This window comes from Camelus ferus, chromosome 32 (genome assembly GCF_009834535.1).
Source record: "Camelus ferus isolate YT-003-E chromosome 32, BCGSAC_Cfer_1.0, whole genome shotgun sequence".
NCBI classification, from domain to species: domain Eukaryota; kingdom Metazoa; phylum Chordata; class Mammalia; order Artiodactyla; family Camelidae; genus Camelus; species Camelus ferus.
In genome coordinates this window covers 12,105,706-12,121,678 of record NC_045727.1, presented here as the reverse complement: position 1 = coordinate 12,121,678, position 15,973 = coordinate 12,105,706, and the positions used below count along the sequence as shown (strand labels likewise).

The 15,973-nt window shown below is 48.6% G+C and overlaps 1 protein-coding gene, 1 long non-coding RNA gene and 3 gene segments (V, D, J or C); 4 read left to right on the top strand and 1 right to left on the bottom strand.

Moving 5' to 3' along the window:
• LOC102523413 overlaps window positions 1-15,973 on the top strand; it is a 442,357-nt gene that overhangs the window by 346,452 nt on the left and 79,932 nt on the right.
• The window catches only part of LOC102505801, a 222,123-nt gene that overhangs the window by 129,440 nt on the left and 76,710 nt on the right, over window positions 1-15,973 (top strand).
• Window positions 1-15,973, top strand: part of LOC102521144 — a 383,406-nt gene that overhangs the window by 294,553 nt on the left and 72,880 nt on the right.
• Window positions 1-15,973, top strand: part of LOC102511799 (immunoglobulin lambda-1 light chain-like) — a 401,923-nt gene that overhangs the window by 324,231 nt on the left and 61,719 nt on the right. The window lies entirely within an intron of this gene.
• LOC116660952 lies at window positions 11,924-15,324 on the bottom strand. The gene is made up of 3 exons (XR_004316656.1): window positions 15,314-15,324; window positions 13,696-13,698; window positions 11,924-12,166 (listed from the first exon to the last, which is right to left on the bottom strand). It is a non-coding gene; the product is annotated as an uncharacterized LOC116660952 (long non-coding RNA).

The following is a 15,973-nucleotide window of genomic DNA, read 5'->3' as shown; positions in this document are numbered from 1 at the left end:
GCTGAACAGGATATGAATAGGGGACAGAGGTCCTGAATGGAAGAACAAACAGAGAGACACATCTTACCAGGGTAATTACCTCAGAATTTCTTTAAGTGGTCACCGGATTATCCAGCATTCGACCCCAGAATCTATCGGCTCATCTGAGCTGTTGAACAGCCAGCACCTTTCACGCACACCTGGACCTCTGAGTCCACGTTGATTAGCTGGGTTTAACGGTAACCCTGATCCTTTGCCCTGACTTGACTGAGATCGGGTTTGATTTCAGGGCTGGATCCTGAACCTCAGCAGGGCCCCCAGTGAAGGGGGCTGACAGAGAGAGTCCAGGAGCTGCCTGTGGTCTGGATGGGTCCACGGGGGCAGGAAGGGAAGGGTCACTGGTCTCCAGGGAAGGATGGATGTGGGACGGGAGCAGGAGTAGAAAGGATACTAGGGTTCAGTCCAGCAGGGACCTCTGTCACCTAAGTCTGACTGGACTCTCAGGGGACACAGGACCAACCCATCCCTTCTCCCACTCCAGGAAAGGGTTGTTCTTTCCAAGGGTTTGCAGTGACTTTGTCCCAAACATGCCCCTGCAGATCCTCTCATGGGGCATGTCCTGCCCCCTTACACTGGAGGGAAGGAGCCAGGAAAACTGCGTGGAATAAGCCCACCACCATGATGGTCCCACCACCTACACACCCCCGGGACATGTGATGTTCAGACTGGAAGAAAGTCTGCAGAAGTGTGTGATGGACAGACAAAGGGACAGAGTGCAGGGAATGGGACACTGATGAAAAAATGGGACCAGTGAAGACTGTTCCATCTGTTCTTAGATAGTGGCCAGCCAGGGAGGGGACTGCCTGTACAGAGGCTTGGCCACAGAGGATGGCTAGAGTGGGCTGGCGAGGACAGCCTCGAAGCCATGGTCCCTCTCTGCCCACACCTGCTCCCTCCCTCCCTGTTCTGGGGAGAGTGTCCTCTGCTTTCTCAAGACTTGTTCACAGTCTCTAAGTGAGACTTTGCTCCTTGGAATCTTCTTCCACTTTTTCTTCTTTTCTAAGTTATAATTTACATACACTAAAAAATCACAACATTTAGAAACATTTTGTGAGTATTTATAAATGCATATAGAGATGTAAGCATCCCGCCACCTCAGCAGACAGCAGCTCAGTCATTCCCATAGCTGCCCCAGGTGCTTTTGGGGGCGGCCCTTCCTCCAGCCCCACCTCTGGGACTGCTGGTCTGATGTCTGTCCCTCCAGTTGGGTCTTCAGTGTGTGTGAGTGTGAGGGTTATCACCCTGACATAAAATCTTTTTCCTCCACTGTTACCTTTAAGGTTGAAGTAAAATTATGGCTGCGTGTCTCTCAGACCTGATTCTGGTAGGATTGGCCTATATCTCTTGCCCGGGTCCCGGGACCTCATTCTCTTCAGCACCCCTTTCCTGCCAAGGCACTATCATCCTGAAATCTTTCTCAAGCACATAGGACTGTCCCTGGCCCTGAGCTGACTGGGGACACCAGGGTAGAGCATCTAGGAACTGCTCGAGGAGCTCTCGGCAGAGGCAGAACAGGGCAGCTTCTTAATGCCTCCACAAAGGACAGGTGCACTTGGCAAGGCAGGATTTTGAGTCAGACTCTGATGCTCACATGTGACCAAGGTCTGACATGGAGCAGGGCAAAAGGGGGGCAGTTTTCTCATTTGTTCATGGACTCCATCCACCCACCAAGCCCGTGGGTCACTGAGGGTGAGACTGATGGAAGGGGCCTCTGGGGGCCCAGGGAATCCCTGGGGCCCAATGCAGGTCAGCGGTAGGGGCAAATGTCTGGAATCACTGGGCTTACAGACAGCCCCTTTGTCTCCGCAAGACGTGGGGCTGTCCCAGGGGGAACCATAGCTTCTGTGCCTTAGGCAGTGGGAGGGAGGAGGGACCCCGCCCAGCCCACAAGGCGTGAGGATCCCGGGCCTGAGGCTGGAGTGGGCCGAGCACTACAGTGAGGAGAAAAATGGACTGGGTCAGGGGCTCCCCCGTACCCTCCATGATGTCTGCTACATCGCCCACACCCTGTTACTATTCAGTACCCGGCCCATTTCCAAGCCAGGGATCTGAGTGTGTTGTGAAGGCCAGGCCTCAGCTCAGGGCCTGGCAGCCTGGGGTTCTTCCAAAGCTGCTCCATGAATTTGGTCAGACCACGATCACCACCATCAATTTCAGGTCTTCCTCCCTCTCACCTCCATCAGTGTCCAGAGCTGTGGACGGTCTGGGATTTCATCCTGCCTGCAGGATAACAGCCAGTGTGTTTTGCTCCAGAGGGAGACACTGCCTTTACTTTCCAGTGTTGTTCTTTAACACAGACATCCTTGAGAAGATGGTCCAAACAGAGGCGACCTGTGCCTTTGCTTGTGAGACCCACAGACAGTGGTCCTCATCCCTGTGAGAGAAGTAAAGTCACGGCTGTTGGCCTCTGACTATGTCCCATGAAAGGGGCTGGACTGATTTCCACCAGGTGTAGCAGCAGAGTCAAACACACGGGCCAGATGACTCTTAAAGGGACCTCTCAAGAAAGTTACTTTGGGAGGCCCAGGGTAGGCAGGCATCTTTCAGAATTGCTGAAATGGAAAACCAGAAGGGATGCACCAGTGGACTTCAGTGTACATATTAGAGCTCCTGGGGATTAAAAGCAACTGGAAAGCAAGAGGGCAGGTGCTGGCCATGACAAGCAGGAATGTGCAGCCTGCAGCCCTGAGTCCTTCCTACCCCAGCAGCGTGACAGCACTGGGACCCAGACAGAGGCAACAACCTCAAAGAATGCCCTGGAGATGTGGGAGAGCCTGGCCTCTTGACAGTGTTGCATCGAGAATGTTCAGAATCTGCTTGAACATCAGTGTCCTCATCTTCTAACGGGAGAGAAAATTCAGCTCATCGGGCGGTTGGCTCCGCTGTCAGTGCTGGATAAGCAGCACCCTCTCATCACTGCATCACTGTATCCTGTATTGTATTCCTGGGCTTCAAAACAGACCCCAACTGAGCACACATGTGATCTCCTTATTCCTCGTGGCCTCCCTGTGGCAAAGGAATTGCCCCCATTTTACTGATAAGGAAACTGAGGCCCGGAGGTGACCAAGGTCTGGCTGCTTTCAACATCACTCCTTGAACAAGTGGTAGAGGATCCCTCCCCACAAACCTCTTCCTGGCTGAGAAGCTGAGTGAGGAGCTGACCGGGGGTGCTGGCCAGCCTTGGCCAACCCGGCCAAGGAAGGGCAGTCTCTACTGGCCAGAGTGAAGGCTGCAGGGATCCAGCCCGGGGGACTGGTCACAAGAGAAGCCCCAGCCCACTGAACTCAGGCCTCAGCAACTCCTGTACTGTTGGGCACTTGGTCACCCTGCACGGCCTGGCTGGGCCCCTCGGAGCTGCTCCACAGCTGGAGATGCCCTTGTGGAACAAAGACATCAGTGGGGCAGGTGTGCGGATCCCGGGGCCTGGACGGCAGGGCTGGGGGCGGGCTTTGGTGTGATAATTGAGCCCTGGATCCCCACCACAGCGGAGCAGTTAGCACATGCCACTCTGGGAGAGGCCCCCAAGAGTAAGGGCTGTGGGCCCTGGAGGGGGCCGGGTGCCAGTGCCAGGACAGAAAAAGCCCAGGCAGAGGAGGGGCCACGTGGCTGGGGCACACTGGGACAGCCACTGTTGGCAAGAGAAACCAGGGGCACTTGCTGGCCTCCCTCCAGCTGGGCTGGAGTTGCCTTTGACCCTGAGGGCCAAAGAGGACACGACAGCTCAACTTGTCCGTGAGGTTTCCAGGGGGCAGAGCCCTGGCCCCACGCGGCACTGGCCTGTAACACTGCTGGCCTGTTGTTCGCCCCTGGCCGGCTGCCCCCATCGGCAGCACCATGGTGAGCGGGTCCTTGGCACGGAGCTCATCCAGCCTGCAACGCCTGGGATAAAGGTAAGGGGCAGAGTGAGCTGTGGTGCAGGGGGAGAGGGGTTTCCTTTGAGGACATCCAGGGATGGATGACCAGAGGGGAGAGCAGTGAGAAAGGAAATCAGCAGGAGAGAAGGGGTCTGAGCAGACACTGGCTTTCTTTAAAGTGTTGATATTTTGTCAAGTGTGGATTTGTTTGCATTGATTTTTAGTAGTTACCATTGATTTGAAAGATTATTTATTTCAATGACTGAGTTTTGGGGGCACCCCTTAAATTTGGCCCCCAAGCCCAGTGCCTCACTTGCCCCACCCCAGTCCTCTGAGCATGTGAGAAGCAGGGAGGCAGGGCCAGGACCTCCCCAGCAGGCACTGATTCTTTTAGGGGCAGCGGCCCCACAATACAGATCCTGCTTTCATCCCCATCGTTCAGACAGGAATAGAGGTCCAGAGAGGTGAGGCGACCTGCCCAACGTCACATAGCACGTGGGTGCAGACACAGGACTGTAAGATGCCAAGAGTTAACAGACACCACTGTGTCCTCTGTTTTAATAAAATGATCCAAGAGAGCGGCCAGTCTGCAAGGCATCCAGAGAAGGAAACCAAGGCTTGGCTCAGATTCCCCCACAGAGCTCAGCACCTCAGCACCTCAGCATGGCTCTTAAAAGTTTCCTGGGTCCAGGCCTGACCCAAGGGGGGCTCGTCCAGGCACAGGACCGTCGGACGATGTTAGGAACAGTAAGATGGGAGAGGGGTGCCTGAGCTGGTCTTGCAGACCCAGGGCTCTGACCTGTGATGGGAGTTCCAGGTGAAGGGAGCTGCATGGGCTGAGGAGGAGAGTGGAGTGCACAGGCCGGCAGGGAGCACCCAGTTTCGTGAGGTTGGCAAAGACCTCGGGGGTCCTTTATGCTGGGGTCCAGGTGTCATGGAGGGATTTAAGTCGGGGACTCTCAGAATCACATCCGTGCTTTGGCAGCAGATCGGAGACTGGGGTGAGGCCAGATTAGAGGATGGAGGAGTGGCTGGTCCACGGTGACCAGGTACCAAGATCTCCGATGAAAGCAGCAAGTGGATTTAAAGTGGCGGTGCCAGAGGGCTGACGGGAGGAACAGGCACTGACCTGGACTGTCTATACAAGTCGAAAGCATACATCTTTTTTTGCAAAATGCAGCAAGTCATTTTTTAAAAATCATATTTACTTAAACTGTATAATTTACAAAGACGTAACCAGAGGCTTCCAGACCAGAAATTCGACATTATTAATGACGGGAGAAAAATGGAAATAACCCTAATATCCAGCAGGAAGGGTGGGACTTAACACACACGAACTCTCACAAAACCTCCAAAATCATGTTTCTGAAATTGGGTTTTTAAAGTATGTGTGCATTTTCAAAAGCCGATCAGAAAATATAGAAAAAGTTCAGCAGCGTGTCTCTGGCTGGTGGGAATCCACCTAGTGTTAATTTTTGCTTTATTTTTCTATAGTTATGAAAATGTTCACAAGAAAATATATTTCATTTTTATCTTCTGAAATAATTTTTAATACACGAGTACTATGTGCTTTTAAACAAAGATTATGCACAAAAGTGTATAAAACAGCATTTGCTGTTACCATCTCACCACATCCTACCCGTGTTGGGATTTTATTTTTCCAACATGGAGTCATACTCTGTACAGTAGCCTGCAGTTAGCTTTCAAACAATCTGTTGACATTTTCTCCATCAGTCCATAAGAATTTCATCATGGCTTTGTCAGACTTCGTAGTTTGGGTGAACCAGCATGTCTCTAGTCATTCCCCAAGTAATGGACATTTAGGTTGTTTCCACTTAAAAATTTTAATTAGAACAGATGCTACAGTGGAAACTGCCACACATGTGCATGTGCTGTGTACGTGTGTGAAATGCACTTAAGTGTCTCCATAGGAACGATGCCTAAATGCGGGATTGCTGGGTCAGAGAGAACACGCTTTGAAATGTTCACAAGCGGCACCAGTGATCCTCCCAAAAGTCTGCTCCAGCTTCCACTCACTAGAGGGATTGACAGTGCCTGTTCCTCTCCATCCTTCCCAACAACGTGGCAGGGCTGATCCTTTTGTTATTTTGCACATCTGATGAGCAAAAATGAGGACAAATATATTTGTTGTTTATTTGTTTGATCATTCGTGAAACTTATTTTCGTTTCAAATTTTTATTGGTGATTTTATTTCTTCTGTGAATTTACTGGTCATAATTTTGCATTTTTTTCATTCGATTGGATGTATTTTTTTTAAGTGTGATAGAAACCCTGTATCTGTTTGGGATATAACCCCTCTTTAAGAACGTGTGGCATAAATATTATTCCCTGGTCTGTTTTATGCCTTTCTTGGTAAAGTTTTCACCATAAAGCCTTTTGAATTTTCACATGTCAGGTTGGCTGTTTCTGTGATCGGTGGCAAACAGAGGAAAGGCATCTTTCTTTTGATTTTCTTTTCTATTTTATTCTGACACTTTCATTGCTCTGCTGTGTCTTTTATCTCTGCCTCGAGTTCACTTTTGCATAGGCAGGAATATAAACTTATATATTTTCCAAATGAAGAGACAATCTCGTGGATTTGTTGAATATAAACACAATTTTTATCAAACCCTAAATCATTGACATATCACATCCTCTCTGTGGTTCTGTTGATCTAATGATCAGTTCCCATGTCCGTTCTACCCCATTTTAATGATTTTTGCTTGACAGTGTATTTCGGTACCTGGCAGAGAACGACCCTGTCATTATTACTGATTGAAAATATTTGCATCTGTTGTCTGTCATTATTGTCACTGTTCGACTTTGGAATCAGTTTATTAATTTTTAAAAATTATCCCTTTGGTGCTGTGTTAGTAATTTCATAGAATAGATGGGCCCTTTGTGGAGAATTGATGTCTTTCTCTATTGTGTGCCTTAGTCAAGGTGCATTAGGTTTTATCCATGCGAATGTTGCACATTTTGTGTTAAGTTTTTTCCTAGGGGTTTTAAGAGAATTTCTATTGAAGTTGTAAATGTTTCACCAGTTTCCTATCCTGGATATTTATGTCCTGTGTCAGACGAAACCTGACTTTCTGTTATCATCCTTGTATGGTCATTTTTCTTAACACTCATATTATTTCCAATTCTACTCCTCCTGAGTGTCTTGGGATAATTTTACTTAAGTACACTAACCCATTATCTTCAAAGGGCAACTTTATCTCATTATTCCTAACACTCCTACCCCCTCATCTCATTCCGTTGGCTCAAATCTGTGGAATATCTTGACTAGTGGAAAGTAATTATGGGAACCCAGGAATTTAAAGCAGTTTTACCTCTAAGTGGGAACTTTTCTAAAAGTTTTGCAAGACATCCTTTATCACATTGAAGATGTTTCTTTAGATTATCAACTTAATACAATGCTGGCTGTTTCTTTTCTTTAAATCAGAAACATTGTTTCAAATGCTCCAACAAAAAGACGCAGAGTGGCAGACTGGTTAATAAAGCCATTTGCAGCAACGTGGATGCTCCTGGAGAATGTCATTCCAAGTGAAGTAAGCCAGAAAGAGAAAGAAAAATTCAATATGACACCTCTCTTATATGGAATCTACAAAAAAAAAAAAAAAAAAGAACATTAATACAAAACAGAAACAGACTCATAGACACAGAATACAAACTTGTGGTTGCTGGGTGTTGGGGGTGTGAAGGGTAAGACTGGGAGTTCTACATTTATAGATCCTGACAGGAATGTGTAGAATAGATAAACAAGATTATACTGTATAGCACAGGGAAATATATACAAGATCTTGTGGTAGCTCACAGCAAAAAAAAAAAAAAATGTGACAATGAATATATGTATGTTCATGTAGAATTAAAAAATTGTTCTCTACACTGAAATTTGACACAACATTGTAAAATGACTATAACTCAATAAAAAATGTTTTAAAAAACACAAAGCAAACAATAAAAGAAAAAAGAAAGAAACAAGGGTTGAATTTACACTGCTAGTCTAGTAATTTTATGTCCAAAAGCTTATGTGCCTACCTTAAATACAGCCATGACCAAATCATCCTGCTGCTGAGATGAAAAGTGCTGGTCCCAGGTTACCTGCCAGCTTAGAGAACTATGTTGGGAGAGAAAACCAGATTTGGCAAAGCCTGAGATTCTTCTCATCATAAACCCTTAGAGCATGACTGGGGTGTTTTCTTTCCTTTCTCTGTGTCTTTTAGTGACATTTTTGTGTTACAGTTGGATAGCTCAGACAGAGGGTGATTCAGTGAGGGCAAAACATTTAGCGATAACACCAGGCTTCTGGCCTGGGGAGACACCTACTGATGTGAGGATAAGGAGAGAGAGTTAACTTCCCAGGGAAATTGAGGAGTCCAGATGGGGAATGTTAAGTCTGTGGTGTCTGTAGGACATTCATGCAGAGATGCGTTCAGAAGGCAGAATGTGTGTAAAAGTAGAGCTAAAAAGAGGTGTCAGGACTGGAAATAGGGATTCAAGACCCCTGGGCAGTTGTCAGAGAGCACAGTGTGGATCAGAGGAGGAGACAATTGGAGAGCACAGTGGACTGGGAAGGGACCTCAGACTTGACTAGGTTGGGGATTTTGGTGGCCTTGACCTGAGAAGTGTCAGGGAGAGATGGGGGTGTGAGGGAGGGGGCTCTTCACACTCTGTCCCAGAGCGTGAAACAGTGCCTGGCCGATCGATGCGTGGGAGCCATGGTTGGAAAGATGGACAGAGGATGGGTAGATGATGGATGGATAGATGGATGATGGATGGGTGGATGCTGAACGGATTATGGAAGGATCATGAATAATGGATAGATGGATGGATGAGGGATGATGGATAATCAATGGATGGATGTAGGGAAGATGGATGGATGATGGATGGATGGATGCTGAATGGATGATGGAGGGATGATGGATAATGGATGGATCATGGATGATGATGGATGGAAAGTCGGAAACACAATGATCTGAGAGATCAAAGGAGGCTTCACGAAAGAGGTGGAACTGAACTGTGTCTCAGCAGCTTGAGACAATGGAGCAGGGCATCCCCATGTGGGAGCACCAGTAGTCAGGAATGACTTGGTGTCCACAGGCCCAGGAAGGAAGCCACCTGGCTGGACTGTGAGAAAGTGTTATTCAGGAACACTCAGAGGCGCTAAAATGAGGCCAGGAGTGTTCGGGCAGGTCCGAGCCAGGTCAGGACTCCCTCTGCCACACCACATGTCCACCTGGCGGCAAGTGGTCCTCACATTTCTGACCCCCATGCCCTGGCACCTCCAGAGGGGACAGGTTCTCAGAGCCGCCACCCCATTTCCAGCGCAAACTAGCCAGCTGACAAGCTCCATTGATAAAGCAAAACATTCATTGGACCTTTATGATTGAGGTGGGAAGCCCCATAAAAAAGACTAGCAGGACCCCCAGGTGGGGCAACTACTCTCCTGCCAGCACCATCAAATTCCCTGGCCCAGCTTGATTATCTCACTTTTGCCTCTGAAATGGCTTATTTCCAGGAAAGTATAACTTACACCTAAAATTTTATTGGTTCCCTGAGCTAACTCCTGATTGGTCCATTTCTAGTAGTTCATTTGCATTTAGCTCCCTCCTGATTGGTTATTTCTCTCACTCCTGATTGGTCCATTTCCCTCACTCATGATTGGTCCATTTCTACAATGTTTCTTACTAATTAGTCACCTTTGTTATACCTTATTTGCATAGGATGTTACAAAATGTTGCCAAGTCTAGAGTGATAGCCTATAAAAGCGTATGTAAACCTGCACATAGGGTCCAGAGCTCACAGTGTTAACTCCTCTGGGCCAGCTGGTGTGATAAACCTGAGTTCTCCAACTCTCCGAAGGCTGCTTGCTCTCTCGCCTGGATCCAGGTTGCCATCACAACTGAAATGAGCTGAAATGACTCGTATTTTAAAGACATGAAAGTGGTTTTGTGTGAATGAACTTTATGGGGAAAATACAAATGAAGCTGGCACAGCCCTTGGGTCCCATGGTTCTTGTCTGAGCACATGATGCAGAGTGGATAGTGACTGGGGGCTTCAGGATAGAATTCTCAGACTGGCTGTCTGATTGGAAGTGGGGCATGAAGGAAGGGAAAGAGATGGTGATGACTCCTGGAGGTCTGACTTTTCCTGTGCATTTGTGTGGGATATTTTACCTTTTTTAAAAGAATAGATGTGTTTCTGCAGGGAAACATCAACTTTAATTTGCCCTCAGAGAAGCAGTTGAGAATTGTTTTCTTGTGTATTTTAGATTTCTTTGCTTTGTTTTTCTTGGCTATTAACAGTAGTTTTTGCAAGTGGTCCTTTTGCCACCCCATTGGCGGCATTTGTGGTTCCTGATTTATGGCTCATGTCCTATTGTGTGTGCACATGTATCTAGAAGAGTTTTACACGAGAAAGTGGACTACTGAGGTGGGAGCCCTGCGTTTGCTCCCGGTGCTACCTGAACGTGGGACAGGGGACAGGGTGGCTCCTCGTGAATATTAGAAGTTTGCTTCTTGGAAGAAGTTCCTGGACACGTGGAAGATTCCTGGGGCTCCTCCATGGCTTTCCCGTGACAGGACTGTGCTGGTCCATGTCCCCTTCCTGATGAATTTCTGAGCTTTTACTGCTTAATTGTTTTCTCAAATAACAGACATGATTATCTAAACAAATGTATAAAATAAGAAGCATAAAAATGATGGAAACTTACCCAAGCAATAGTGATGAATCAAAATGATCAATTCCCACAGAGTTCTTCCTTTCTCCCTAATCCCAGATGCCAAAAGTTTCCCACCGTTAACCATGGAGTCACTTCTCCTGTGCTCCCAAAATTCACTTGGTATAAATAGCTGCCTCACAGGCATAACCTGGTGCCAGGGCTGCAGCGGGACGGGCTAGGTAGTCCTGGGGTGAGCATCTGGGACACCTGGTGTGGCAGGTGACCCACCCCATCCCAGAGGGAGTTCATGGAGAAAGAGAAGTGAGCTTAGAGGGGAATCAAGTGATTCAGGGGTCCTGGTACTGAGTAGGAGGGCAAAGGGAGACGAGGGGAGGGTGGCACCAGAGGGATATCCATCCCAGACTCAGCTGCATCCCTGGTGCACGATTGGCACCACTTGAGGCCAGCAGGGGGCAGCAACAGCCTGGACTTGGGGACAGTATTTGCTGCTTGTATGAAGTTACAAGAGCTGCCTCCCATGGAACCCCTCCTATGCCCCACAGCATTGGTGCCCCAACAATTCATCTTCAGAAGTCCTAATAAATGGCCCAGGGCTCAGGCTCAGGCTACACTGGCAAAACACCCCAGAAGCAGAGGATGGAGGGATGTGAGAACTCTCCCAACAGTGGGTAAGAAGGAATTGAGGTGATGCTAGTCCCCAGTTCTGCCTTTAATTCCTGGGAAATAGGGCAATGGGATCTTGTACCCACCTGGGACTCTGTCCTCTCCTTTCCCCATTAGCACCGATGGGACGTCTGGGATTCCTCACACAGGAACCACAATGTCCCTCACCAGGAAAGGTGGGAAATCCCTGGGCTGCATCAATTTCACACACGCTGTCATGGACTCAGTCTGTCCTGACTCCACATGTGATGAAAGAGTTAATTGACTAGAAAGGTCTGCTGTCCACGGATAGAGAAGTGTCCAGAATCAAGTCCAGGTCAGGGGGTGGGGCAAGCAGTGGCAGGAACAGATTTGCTTGGAGGCCACGCCCACCTCTGCAGCAGGGGGAGGGAATAAGAGAGGTCTGGGGGCCAGGCCCAGGGTTGGGGGCTCAGAAGGCAATGCTCTGGGGCATGTCCACCATGGCCTGGGCTCTGCTCCTTGTCACCCTCCTCACTCAGGGCACAGGTGAGGCTCCAGGAAAGGGACATGGGGACATCTGGCTGATTCGTTTTGTCTCTATCCTCAGGGTGATCTGGGGCCCACGCATGAGCTGACCAGAATGTGTTTTTGCTCTTTTCAGGGTCGTGGGCCCAGTCTGCCCTGACTCAGCCTCCGTCGGTGTCTGAGACTTTGGGAAAGATGGTCACCATCTCCTGCGTTGGAACCAGCAGTGACACTGGGGGCTATAACTACATCTCGTGGTATCAACAGCTCCCAGGAACGGCCCCCAAACTCCTGATATATGAGGTCAATAAACGGGCCTCAGGGATCCCTGATCGCTTCTCTGGCTCCAGGTCTGGCAACACGGCCTCCCTGACCATCTCTGGGCTCCAGTCTGAGGACGAGGCTGATTATTTCTGTGCCTCATATACAACTAGTAGCACTGCGCACAGTGGTCCATGGTCATGGGGAAGTGAGACCACAGCCTGCCCTGAGCCCTCAGGCTCCCCATGGCTCTTCCTCTGCTGGTTGGCCATCTGCTTCTGTTGTTGAAGCATCAGAGCTGAAAGGAGACCTGCGACCCAGCAGAGGAAGGAGGACAAAGAAGAGGGCATGGTTTTCCTGTTTATTTTCCCTTCTCTTTGTCCTTCATCTGAGCAGGCTGAGCCGGGGGTCGGGGACAGACCCTGGGTCTCTCACAGTTGCCCTCTCCTCGCCTGGTAGCCCTGTCCGGGAACCGCCCTGCAGGGGGAAAGTCTCCCCAAGACGATGGGCTCCTTGCAAGGTGGCTCCGAATAGAGGCTGCCCTGGCGGGTGTCTCCCTCATTCGTCTTAACATCAGGACGCACATCCCCGTGAGGAGCCAGCGCCGGTTCTAGGTGGAATCCCTGCTAATCTAACAATGGTGAGAATTCAATTTTAAAGTGGGCACATGGGTACTGGGTCCAATATTTACATCTTCTTGAAACTGGGAGACAGTTTCCAAATGCAATCTTTCATAAAATTGAAGTTATGTGAATTCCTTAAACCAATGAGATGAAAAACAAAGTGCACTAGGAATCTATTTGCTGCATAACAGGTCCCCCCACACCTACAAGGTAAGAGAAAAACAGTTGGCATCCGGTGTTTTCTGGCTTCTACAACCTGGAGCAGCTCTTTTCTGTGCTTGTGTCTCCTGGTTCTCATGAAGGTGCAGCCCTGTGTCAGCCGGGCTGTTTCATTGAAGGCTCCTCTATGTTTGGAAGCACTCCCGCCCAGTCAGGCTCACCCCTTGCCTGCCATGTGCCCGCTTTTCCTCACCACATCATCCTCCTGATAAATCTGATTTTTAAACCTTGCCAATTAGGCCCCATATTTTCCACATTCCATACTAGTGTCCACGTGAATAGTCATTTTTCTTCATCCCAGCATTTTCTGTTGGACCAGTATCACAGGTCTTACTATCTATCGGGTCATAGCTCTGGTGTATTGCTGAGAATCGTCACCAGGTACATTTCTAGATTTTACATTCATTGCAGTAATAGCTGCTTCTAGGTTTGTGGTCCAGGAATCAGTGTTTTTACTCTCCCGGAATAGGCTCTGTTACTTCCTGCCCTCCCCCATGGCTGTGGGAGAGCGGGGCGTTCTGTCCCTCTGTCTGCTCCCCTGTTCTCTCTCTTTTCCTATGGGACATCCATCTGCATTTATAACTCACCTTACATTTTTGTTAGAAAGCCTTTTTTTTAAATTGACAATGACCTCAATACGTCTGTACACATGTTGAGAAGTCATAGCCTTCAAATTATACTGAGGTGTGACATCAAATATCCCTCTGAATGTCCTCACTCCGGGCTTGCAGTTTAAACAACAGTCTGGCTCTTTATGGACAGATGTGTACGTTTGTTCATGAGCATCTGAGCAGTGGTCAGTCTTGTGTCCTCCCATGAGCCCTGCCCTCTCCTGTCCCCCTGCCAGGTCCCTAAAGTTTAATACACACTAGCTTAAGAGACTCTCATTTTGCCTCTGTAGCATGATCAGAAAATTTTGGAAAGTTTTGATTCAATCTTTCACATACATTTGGAAATACACATCGTAACAAATATCTGGCTTCCAGGATAAATTATACTTTGATTCTCTTCATCTCAATGAAAACAAAAACTTTGAACAGAAGGAAACGGATTCAAGTGAAAACCATCTGTTCCCTTGTGTCCCCATCAAATGTGATGGCCCAACTTTATTTGGACTGCACGTGGGGAAGGAGCTCAGGAGTGAAGGTGGATGTTGGGATGTCTGCATAACCTGGCAGTGGGAACTGGTGGGGTGTGCACGGATGGGATTATCCCTCAGAGTCCACAGCAAATTTGGGTTCTGCACAGGGGAGGTCCAGGGGTCCTCTCTAGGTTTCTTCTTCTGGAGCAGAGATGAAGAATCCCTGATGAAATTAACTTACAAAAAAGAAACTCACAAGTCTCATTTTTCTGCTGGATTATATGCATACTGTTCGCTGTCTGTCTTTATATTTGTAACACACAAGTACAATTCATTAAAAAAATCCAATGAAGAATCACAGTCAACATCTATCAAAATTCATCAAATTGGACACCTAAAATGCATGTAGTTGACCTTACAGGAATCACACCACAATAAATGTGTTAATAAAAAAACAAGAATCACAGTGAAACGTGTTAAATGAAGAACGTTCGTGCAAGTGGTTTGTGTTATTTATGATCCAACTGCAAACTTTTTAAAGGAGAAAATACAGAAGGAAGCAATGGACATTAGTTTGTGTTTTGGAGAAACAACAGCTAGACTATGTGGCTATTCTCCCCAGAACAAGGACAGTCCATGTGCTGCCTGGCAGAGGAGTCCCTCCTAATACTGGGGACCCCACAAGAGAGGCACTTGGTGTCCTGAGGTGAATAGCGGGGGCTCAGGGAGCACATGAGATCCAGCAGCTTCCAGGAGGGCACCTGGGGCTGCATCTGGGCTTCCCCCTTTGGATCCAGGAGCCACAGAGAGATCCCAGAGTGGTGTGGACAGGAGCCCACACTGAAAGTCAGGGGGGCAGAAGTTGGAATGTGGACAGGAGATTGTTCTGGAGGTGCTATGTTGACAGTGGGGAGCAGCAGAGAGTTTTCAGTGCTCAAGGCTGAGTAAACCCTTGGGGTGACCTGGGAGTGGTGACTTCAGTGCAAATCACAATCCCCTGATCCTATTTATCCCTGGGCACAGAGGAGAGAGAAGAGGGGAAGCCTTAGACCCTGCCTGTTTACTCAGGTCATCCTGTGTCCAGGGTCCCCAAGACCTCAGGCCACAGTTTTTGTCACTAAGAAGACTTCTAAGATCCTAGAGACTCAACCTTGTCACTGTGATTTCCTTCAGGAGACAAAGCAGAGCCAGCAAAGGGCAGCAGAGGATGAGGTGAAGTCCAAGAAAACCAGGAGAAGCTTCCAGGAGACCTGTCCCAGGGGAGCCACAAGGAAGGGCTTCTTCCCCAGCATCAAATCGTGACAATGTCCGAGAAGAATTGTGTCCCAGGGAGGCTCCTCAGGCCCTCAAGGTTCTTACCCTCCCAGGGGGCTAGTGTTCTAGGCATCCTCTGCCTGGCAACCACTGAAATTCTGGCCTTTTGGGGGAAGTCAGTGGATGAGTCTAAACCATAAGTTTACACAAACCTGTAGGTTCTGCAGGCCATTCTTATGGGAAAAGAGTCAGAATCTTCCTGAAAACAAATTCCCAGACAAAAACCAAGGGCCTGTCTTGCAAGCAGGTCTTTCCAAGGATTTTATTCTCAACCTATGGGCAGCTCTTCCCTGTACAAATCCTGTGTGTGTGCCTGCCCCTGAGATGAGGATCTAGATACAAGGAAAACCCAACTTTCACCATCAAGTCAGGTTTGGTTCTATCTCAGGCTGCGCTCTCTCTCTGTAAATGCACACACAGAAGACACACGCACACACAGCAGCACAAGCGCAAACACAGACACACGAGCCATCAGTCCTGGGCCCCCTCCATGAACCGGGGAAGGAAGCAGGGATCTGCTCTGTGGGTACCAGGTTCTCCTTTTGCCATCTCATGCGATCTGTGTGACAAGAAGCAGGAGCATGAGTGGAGCTGGGAGGGGAGGAAGGAGAAGTGGGGGATCAGACCTGGGGTGTCAATCCCCCTAAGCTGCCTCCTTGGACACCGTTGGCCCCATCTGCGGCCACCAGGGGGCAGCGAGGACCTGAGTGTAGGGAAGGCTCTCCTGTGGCTTGCCTGCCCTGGGTCA